The sequence below is a fragment of the Sinocyclocheilus anshuiensis genome, unplaced genomic scaffold (genome assembly GCF_001515605.1).
Source record: "Sinocyclocheilus anshuiensis isolate Anshui unplaced genomic scaffold, SAMN03320099.WGS_v1.1 scaffold1305, whole genome shotgun sequence".
NCBI classification, from domain to species: domain Eukaryota; kingdom Metazoa; phylum Chordata; class Actinopteri; order Cypriniformes; family Cyprinidae; genus Sinocyclocheilus; species Sinocyclocheilus anshuiensis.
Window position 1 is genome coordinate 187341 of NW_015552694.1, and position 6930 is coordinate 194270.

Here is a 6930-nt window from a genome sequence, read left to right on the forward strand (position 1 = left end):
TTTTTTTTTAGATCAGGGGGTTTTTTTAGATACAGACACACACACACAGTTTTTTATCCCCCATAAAACTTTTCTCAAGTGGAGGTAAGCTAAAGCTAATGCCTCCAGTTCACTCACATTCACTCTTTAATACTTTATATTTCAAATTTTCAAGTGACCTGTTATTTTGGAGCAAGATATCCCTGGGGGCCATTTTGAGGGGGCCATCTTACCCCAAGGGTACAGATTTAACTTTACACTTCAGAAAAAATAAATAAACAAATAAAATTCTTGGGGCTTACTAGTAATGTGGTAATGAAAAATGTATAAATAATGCACAACCGAGGTGTAGGCCCGTAGTCAATTATTACTTATTTACTTCCTTGCATATTGATTTACAGTTTGATATCACCACTCATTAAATGAAGCCCAAGCGGCACCTACAGGCCAATGTGAAGTGTAGGGCAGTGTAGTGAAGTTGGGGAAAGAACAAGAGAGATCATGACGTGAAATTACTTTTTACATTACAACATTTATGTTAATAATGCAACAATAGTAATTATATATACACTATCATAACTGCTAGGCTATATCGGAATTTCTCCGTAGTGATAAATTTTTGCGCGTCCCTGGAAAGCGTCCATCACTAAGTGCAGCATTATTACTTTACTAAAATTCCCTAGTTATTCCAATGTTTAGAGATCGTTTAATAGCCGTTAAGTCAAATAGGGGACTTTTAATCTAGTTTCAGACCATACTAGTACATTCATCGACTTCTCCTCAAATCGAGCCAGTCACGCTTAATTGATGCAGAGAAATGGAGTTGCCATGGCTGCTCATGCTGTCTTTTATCCTTTTGCTGAATGGAGTTGAGTTGTGTCTTTCAGATAACGGTGAGAACTCATAGAATTTTGGTTTGATGCTGACAATTATCTATCTTTGTTCGGTCGCGCTTTAATTTGTTAGTTTTCATATCTGATTCTTAATAGCGTACTGTAGATTTCTGTACCTGCGTCTTTAGCATTAGCGACGTTTTTAGACCCAGCAAATCTACTGATGTTTTTGGAAGTCTTACATTTATAAAGTCATGGTATTAAATATTTTGTGCATTGCAAAATAAATAAATAAATAAAATGAAATCTCCCTCAGTATTTTTGTCTTGTTTGCAATATAAAATATAAACATCCTTAAATTAAGATACATACTTGTGATGCGAATTGATCATATGAAGTCTTGTTTTCTGAGAACAAAATTAAGTATTTATGCTTAAAACACGAAAGACACGTTCCTTCTTTGAATTAGGTCGATTTTTCGGAGACCATTGGCAAATATTTTTTTTGTTTTAATCATAAACTCACTTCATTTTGATCAGTTACTCAGAAAACAAGACTTAATATCATTTGCCCTTTTGCTTCTCAAGTAAATGTGTCATGATTTAGACATTTGTACTGATAAATAAGACAAAATTACTGAGGAAGAAAACTTTTTTTTTTTTTTTTTGCAGTGTGATCATAAGTTGTAGGTTTTTTTTTTTTTTGCAAAATGCATTAAAAAGTAATGGAGATCGGTTGGAAATTGCATTTTTAAACTTTCAAGTATTGCTGTGTCACGCACACACACTCTGCTCCGGACCAGACACACAATAGCACGGAGCGGATCACATGCGCGAGTCGGCGCAGACCTTTAAATGTTCTTTTCTTGGTCTTAAATTTACCTGCAAAACCCCTGTTTTGAAAATACAGCATGTCTTACTTTTATAGTTCGTATACTTTTACGATCTGTGTTTAGAATAAATATTGAATGAACAGATTTTCTGAAAGTTGTTTTCTCTCTCTTTCCTTCAGCCAAACGCTGGTAGTCATTCATCAGGAAGATCACAGAAGTCACAAATAATTACCAGCCATGCAATCAGGAGAACTGCAGCTGTCATCTCAGGTCAACTTCACAAATATATAATAAGTAGCCCTTGTTCATTTTCTCTCATCCTATGTGGGATTGGATCACACCACCCTCTGGTTGGCCATCTGTTTCTTTAAAGGGGTCATATGATGCGATTTAAAGTTTTCCTTTCTCTTTATCAACCAAAGAGTTACAAATAAAACAAAATTACGGCATATTTCTGCATTTCTGACTAAATTAAACTGTCAAAATAGAGATGTCTTTGAATTAGACAAAGATGTATAAGTCCGGTCATCAAAAGATCTAAATATTTGTGGATTGGAAACAAAAGGAAAACCGACAAGCTTGTGCTGCAATTCTATGGATGTTTTGCCCACCACTGGTCACACTGAGCCAATATTTACACTGATGACTTTTGTGTGACTGATCATGCTGTAGCTAGTATGAGTAGCCTAACAAAATGCTTTCTCTGTCCAGATATAATTCTGACTAAATACTGATACCTGGTGGTCAAAAGCAATAGCAAAAGTAATAGATCAGTATTATTATATTGCAGACAAAGATTTTGGATAACTAGGTTTGGTGCGGTCGGCGGCCCAACCTCATTTTTTTGGGACTCATTTGGTAGCGGCGCCCCTGTTCATAGCAGATCTTACCAAAGAATACACACATTGCAGATGCATAGAGCTGAATAATGTAGAGTTTCCTCCATCGCTCTTTTGATTGCAGTGTCTTAAAAGATGACTTTAGGCCATTTAAAAACGGTATATCTGAGGGGTTGTTGGCAGACACGGTCCACAGAGGTGTTGGTACGCACTACCAGATCATCGGGAACAAGTTGTACAGAGAACAAAGCTGCATGTTTCCAGCAAGGTTGATGAACTGTTAAATGTTTTTATATTTATTTATGTTTTTAGTAAAACCATGATCCTATCGTGTGCATATTGTAGCGAATCAGCTCATGGGGAAATATGAATAATTAATCATAACTAGTTATAATTAATTATAAATATTATGTGTGTTCATTCAAAGAAAGGTTTTCCTATGAATTAGTTAGTAGAAAAGTCCACTTCTACTGTGCCTCGTGCCTCTTGCGATGGAACATGCAGTGATTTTCCCTGCTTCGCATTCCATTAGGTCGTAAATGTATCTGGTGTCAGGGTTGCCATGGTAACCAGGGTCCTGGGCCCTGTTCACAGACAACTTGGCACCCAGTATGTTTATTGGGTGAGGGGTCTGTGAACGTTTGTTAATCTAATGAATAATTGATTTGTTAAATCAAATGAAAAATGGTGTGTCTGATTGGTCCAGACGCTACAATATGGATGTTGAATATCAGACATTTATCCTTTCTTTGCAGATGCAGTGGTGTCGAGCACTTCATCCTAAAAGTGATTAACCAGTTGCCAGATTTGGAAGTGGTGATTAATGTGCGTGACTATCCACAGGTTCCTGGATGGGTTCAGCCAGTCTTGCCTGTACTTTCTTTCAGTAAGGTGTGTACAACCACACCCCAGTATATCGCCATTAAACAATCTACTAATTTGATTTTATGGTATATCAGTAGTATACTGTATGTTATATCATGCTTAATTATATTAAGGCAATTTACATTACTTTGTGCCTCTGCCTTCAGATTACTAACACTGACTGACCCCATAGCTTCACTTTCTATTAATGCAGAAAATAAATATATAAAAAAATCTTTTTTTTTTTTTTTTGTTGTAAAAGAATATGCATGAATAGAAAATCCTATTTTCAACATTCAAAACATGCTTGGTTCATTTATTGCCACAACAAAATTTATATTAGTAGGGCTCTAAATGTATTAATGTCTATTAACATAGTTAATATTAATGTATTAATGTCTATTAACATAGTTATACTTTTGTTCATTGTTTAGACGGCAGACTACCAGGACATCATGTACCCTGCATGGACGTTTTTGGAGGGAGGTCCTGCTGTATGGCCCATTTACCCCACTGGGCTGGGCCGATGGGACCTCATGAGGGATGACCTGAAAAAGTGGGAAACAGAGATTTAAGAATGCTTGAGAGTATACAGAGAGTTAACTGCATTACAGTCGATTTCAGGCCAGATATATTCTAGATATATTCTAATGTTTAGTTCACACTCTTCAGATCAGCTGCTCAATGGCCCTGGAAGAAAAAAAATCCGAAAGGATTGCTCTAGGTCAGTTGTGTCTCCAACATACACTTAAATGCAGTGTTGTTTTCAGGGTAAGCTGATCAGTTTTGCCAATATTTGTAGAACCAGTTCAGAAAGGGACCCTCTGATCCTTCTCTCAAGAGAAGCCACTGACCTTGTGGATGCTGAGTACACCAAGAACCAGGCCTGGAAGTCAGAGAAGGTTTGTTTATCCTTATTTAACATATAAAAGGCATCCTCGATCAGTATCACAACATTCATTTGCGTAGGCCACTGAATTGGTCCCCCGTCTGAGCCTGGTTTCTGGCATCTCTTTTTTCTACTCCATTTCTGTCATCCAATGGAGTTTGGGTGCCTTGCTGCTGTTGGCTTTGTCTTTCTTAGTTGGGGCCTGAAAGACACTTAACCTTCAGAAATGTATCGATATGACCACAGTGACTGACACCATCAGATGAGAACAAAACTTGAACTGAATTAAACTGGATAATGACACTTTTGTCTTCTGTAGTGCTGCTTTACAGCTGGAATTAAATTTGTTTCCTAACTGATGAACTTTACATAGTTATTGAACTGAAATGAACTAACACTGAACTTACTGGAGCTAAGTAATGGCACGATTTTCTTTTTTCTTTTAATAATGCTTTATTGTCAACAAATAGCATGTATAATACCACATCCCATTGTATATATAATATGAAAACATTTCACATGTAACAGCAAAAAGGAACAAGGAAAAATACTTTTAGAGCTGCTTTATGGGAGAATCTGACTGTCTTATTAATTGAGTTTGCATCATTGATTCTGCTATTTCCTGTTTATTATTGTGAAGCTGTATTTCAACAGGGCACCCCATCAGTTTTATATGTATCGTTATTGCTTTTGATTTTGAGGGGCATACAAGGACATGATTGGGTAATACTAATCTAGACCAAGCTAGAGGTGCTTTAATATAAAAATAAAAAAAAAAATAAAAATCAGTTTGTTTTATCTTTTTGCTCTAGACTTTGTCATATCAGAACTACTATTTTTGTTTTGTTGTTTTTCCTCAGGACACTTTGGGTAGACCCCCTGCCAAAGAAATCCCCCTAGTTGACCACTGTGAATAAAAGCAAGACCTGTCTCATTTCTGCTTTTGCATGAGCTATAGCACAGAAACAGATCTCTGTCAGTGAACTAGCATTTAGACATTTTGTTATAGATTGTCTGTTCTCCCTATCTCTGAGATACCTTTTTAACTTTAGAGGTGTGGCTGCTAGTTTCCGCTTGAAGCATCTGTTCCTGTGTGGATCGCTGGTTTTTCACGTCGGCGAGGACTGGCTTGAGTTCTTCTACCCTCAGCTCAATCCCTGGGTTCACTACATTCCTGTCAAACAGGACTTGTCTGATCTCAGGTGACTTTAACATTTTCCTCTGGCTAGCTGATATTCACCCTTTTCTTTAACACACAATAAATAGTTCTCTAAAATGGGAACATTTGGCTTTGTTTTTTCATGCACGTGTAAGGTATTCGTTTTTGTCAGTAACACAAAGTAACACTTTTGCCAAGCTTTATCAATGGGCCAAGTAACAATGACAAAGGGTTCAAATCTAAGTTTGTGCTCAAAATAATTTGCATTTCACAAAGTATGTTACATATGTATTTCTATATCAAATGACATGACCAATACCAATCAAAGTGCCAATTTCAGTCTTGCATATATGGGAAAAGGAAATGTTAAAACTTAGGGTATATATTGTGTATGCAATCTGTGTAAAATCTTCAGCTGAAATGTTGTCATTGTTTACTCACCCTCATATTGTTCCAGACCTGTTAAAGTAATTATCATCAAACAAGTGAAATGTGTTTATAGAAATGTTAATGAGAACACCAGCAGAGAACTGCATCTAAACTGGTTTTCTTTCTGTTGTTAGAGAGCTGCTTCAGTTTGTGAAAGAAAATGATGCTGTAGCAGAAGAAATTGCTATAAGGTAGGGCTGGACGATATGGCCAAAATTGATATCACGATATATTTCTTAATTTCGGTCGATACGATATAATTCCAATATCGATATGAACACTATTTATCTGAAATAGAAATCTTTTGTAACATTATAAATGCCTTTATCATCACTTTTGATGAATTTTAATGCAGCCCTACTATAAGGTAACAAATTGTTCAGCCTTTTAATGAGTATACCCTTTATTCTAGTTTGACAGGTATAGACAGCTTTAAAGAGATAGTTAACCAAAAAACAAAAAATACATTTCTGTCATGGTTCGCTCACCCTCATGTTGTTCCAAACCTGTATGACTTTTTTCTCTGGAATATAAAAGAAGATATTTTGAAAAATGTGTTAATGGAAGTCAATGGTAAACCAAACTGTCTGGTTACCAATATTGTAGTCTCAGCTAGGCATGGGCCGGTATGAGATTTTGATGGTATGATAACCTTAAGCAAAAATATCACGGTATCACGATATTGTCGTTACAGCTCTAAAATGAGTTGTTTTTAAATGACTGGGTAAAAAAAAATAATAATAAATTTTCCCACTGAACACAATATATTTTGTTTTTGAGCAACATACAGAATATTAGGAACAGTAGAATAGCAGCCTTCTAAATGAGACACAGCTACTCTGACAGCAGGAGGTGCTTCTGGAACACCAGATACAGTGTTTCCTTGGTTACCGCTGTAAACAAAGCAGCGCTGCACTGAAACACTGCTTTAATATGAACTATACAGAGAAGAGACTAAAAGAAAATACCACATAAACTTTTCTGAAGACAGTCAGTTCCCCTCAGAAACACAAATAAATATTGAGGATTTTCTTCCAATAGTTCGTGCATCATGAACAGTGAGTGATCTGCCTGCTACAGTATTTTTCTCTGTGCGTCTGTCTTCA

General features: G+C 36.3%; 1 pseudogene; it reads left to right on the forward strand.

Moving 5' to 3' along the window:
* Positions 1-796: 796 nt before the first annotated feature.
* LOC107667645 (protein O-glucosyltransferase 1-like) overlaps positions 797-6930 on the forward strand; it is an 8161-nt pseudogene continuing 2027 nt past the window's right edge.